Genomic DNA, 3,556 nt, shown 5'->3' on the forward strand with positions numbered 1-3,556 from the left:
GCAAGCTAATCAAGTTCTCTCTGATACCTGAACAATCTTTCTGTTTTAGTTGGGGGTGACATATTCCTTCTCATTGATCAAGCTATGACTATTTAACATCTGTCTTCTTTTTTTTATCCATTCAGAGATAATTCAAAAGAGAAAGGAGATAATGTGTGACACATTAGGAGTTGTTTTGTTCATTCTTTAGATGATTAAGAGAAGACAAATAAATACAAAATATGGCAATGCTAATATTTGTTTTCAGTGTTAATGATTTAACTTGAATGCCTTCTTTTGTTGTGGTATTTACTTTAAAGATCACATTTCCAATTAAACTAATATTTGTAGTGCACTGTCTAATTATGTGCCATGCTGGTAAGTTTGGGGCCATCTATTCAAAGAAGACACTCTAACTGGTCAAGTACCTCTTCCCTTTGAAGAAGAGTCCAATGGGTGATTGTCTTAACTCAGACATCCAATAGTTAATTTTAGACATGGATACTTTTGAAGAGATGTTAGAGTCAATATGTTGAATGACAAGAAAATCTGGGATCCAATATGGGCTTTTATTTTGCTTATTGTTAAGATAATAAAAACTACATTAAGTCCATATCCATGGTGATATTGAAAATGCATTAGTTTTCTAACTTTTCATTTCACTTTGTATAATATTTTCTTTTCTCATAGTTTATTTCAATTCCACAATGTCATTTGGGACCAGAGATACAATATTAGTCTTAATAATTCTTCCTTCTGGATATGGTGAATGCATTCACCTTTTTGTTTCATCCATTCCATAATTTACCATAGTGAGCTTGAGCTTTAAAATTATTGAGACAGAAAGCAAATAGGATTATCAAGAGTAACACATCTCATGTTTTTGACCTTCACACCCACATGCTAGTATTGAATCTCTAGTCCCTTTCAAAGGTGACAATTTCTTCATCGTTGGTGGGTTGTTGTGAGGAATTAATCTCTGAAGATCATTCAACATAAGGTATACTCTTGCACTTTAGTGGAGATAAGCAGGGAGCCAGTTGGATTTTCATTTCAGCTACATTTGCCAGTAGTGGTCACTTCATAGTTAGATAGATGGAGATTTAAATACAGATATGGATATCTACCTATCTATATCTATCTAATCTTTCTTTCTTTTTTTCTTTCTTTCTTTCTTTCTTTCTTTCTTTCTTTCTTTCTTTCTTTCTTTCATCTATCTATCTTTCTATCTAGCTCTCTATCTAGGGCAATATTAATGCCTGACATGTTTTTCTTTGAAGAATAAATAAGAAAATGTGCATATATTTTAGATCAGAGTAAGCAGACAGATGTCAGTTACTTTTCCTTTCCTTTTTCTTCAATTTGCAGAACTCCAGAAAATGTTTGGTCATTTGACAGGGTACACTCACTATGCCTTTAAGACAGATAATGCTACAGAAAACAAAACAGGGACAGATAGAATCTAGAGGAAGGGTATGCTAGTCAAGCTCTTTAAGTTTGTAAGGAAGAGGCAAACTAGCTTACCTTTAGTTTTGGAGATTTATTATAAGAATGTTCAAGAATGTGATAGTACTAAAGACTACTCCATCAACCATCTGGTCTGGAATGCACAGCACAATTTGTGAAAATTGGAAAATTTCCTCAGAGTTTCTTTTCCTGGAGGCCTTAAATAACCTGCCTTCTCTGTAACTGTAAGAAAATTGTCCAAATGAAGAATTTCAATTGGTTGATTGACTGTTATATCATGTGGAGTAACTCTATATGGGATTTGGCAACCTTTGCACACAGCCCACATATTGTTGCCTTTGATGCTAATGTTGGTATCTAGCATACTCCTAAATTTAGGGCAGCAGAGATGTTTTCAATCATAGTGTCAAAAGTAAGTCATTGGGGTCCCAGCAGCTTGGATGGCAGGAGGAACTGCAGCAGCCAGAAGCCCAACTTTGCCAAGACTCTTGGCACACTGAGGCCAACAGCATCCAGCATGAGCCTGCTCACTGCCCAGATGCTCAAGAGGAAGCTGTGCTTGGTGAAGGTGTGGGGAAGGAGGAACTCAAGAGGAAGTCAGTGAGGGTGTCAGCTCAACCTGCTCCTGCAAAAGTGGAAACAAAGTCGAAAAAGGCAGCAGGAAAGGATAAGTGCATCCAAAAGGGAAAAGAGGAGAAAAGGGAAAACAAGCTGAAGTGGTTAACCAAGAAACAAAAGAATATTTATTTGTAGAAAATGGATAAACTAAAAATGAAGAGATTCCAACCTGTAATGAAGCAGGAGAGAAAGAAGCCAAGTCTGATTAATTATCATATACCATGTCTTATTAGTGGTCCCAGTTTCTCCCTTCTTGTACAATCCAGAGGAATACTTTTATCAACTATTTTGTAAATGCAAGGTTTTTTAGCAGCTGTAGAGGAAACTTTTTTAAGGAGAAGATTGAAATCTCACCTCATTCCATTTTTTAAGTGAAAGTGCATTTTTTTAAAGAGGAGAAATCATTTGCTGGTTGTTTATTTTTTGGTACAACCAGAAAATAGTGGGATACTGAATTATGGTAGGCTTTGACTGTCTTGGTTGCCAACTTTAACATTCCATAGGGTGGGGGTGGCAGTTTTTATACCGTGTAATATGATCCATAATAAATGATGATTTGGAGCCACAGTCATACATTTAATATGTGTGAAACATTTTAATTTACTTCTATTCCCATGTTTTTTTTTGGGGTTATTTTTTTGTATAATTGTTTCTTTTTTTAATTTTCTTTATTGAGATTGTTCAGATACCACACAACTATCCAAAGATCCAAAGTGTACAATCAATTGCCCATGGCACCACCATACAGCTGTGCATCCATCAACACAATTATTTTTTTTTCAATTTTTAGAACATTTTCACTACCCTAGAAAAGAAACAAAGACAAAAAAAGGAAACTCACATCCTCCCATACCCCTAACCATGCCCCCCCTCCATTATTGATGCATAGTTTTGGTATAGTATATCTGTTACTGTCAATGAAAGAATGTTAAAATACTGCTAACTGTAGTATATAGTTTGCAATAGATATATATTTTTCCCTATATGCCTCTCTATTATTAACTTCTAATTATAGTGACATACATTTGTTGTAGTTCGTGAGAGAGATTTCTAATATTTGTATAGTTAATCAAGGACATTGTCCACCACAAGATTCACTGTTTTATACATACCCACCTTTTAAAATCCAACTTTCCTTCTGGTGACATGCATGACTCTGAGCTTACCCTTTCCACCACCTTCACACACCTTTTAGCACTGTTATTTATTCTCATTACATGCTACCACCACCCCTGTCCATTTCCAAATATTTAAGTTCACCCTAGTTGAACATTCTGCTCATAATAAGCAACTTCTCCCCATTCTTTAGCCTCATTCTACATCCTGGTAACTTATATTTTATGTCTATGAGTTTACATATTATAATTAGTTCATATCAGTCAGACCCTGCAATATTTGCCTTTATGTGTCTGTCTTATTGCACTCAATACAGTGCCCTCAAGGTTTCTTCATCAACCCATTTCTTTTAAGATGGCTTTGTTCAAGCACTATA

The 3,556-nt window shown here is 35.2% G+C and overlaps 1 pseudogene; it reads left to right on the forward strand.

The window, feature by feature from the left end:
- Positions 1-351: 351 nt before the first annotated feature.
- On the forward strand, positions 352-2,616 carry LOC119522407 (annotated as a pseudogene).
- The last annotated feature ends 940 nt before the right edge of the window (positions 2,617-3,556 follow it).

The sequence above is a fragment of the Choloepus didactylus genome, chromosome X (assembly GCF_015220235.1).
Source record: "Choloepus didactylus isolate mChoDid1 chromosome X, mChoDid1.pri, whole genome shotgun sequence".
Classification (NCBI taxonomy): domain Eukaryota; kingdom Metazoa; phylum Chordata; class Mammalia; order Pilosa; family Megalonychidae; genus Choloepus; species Choloepus didactylus.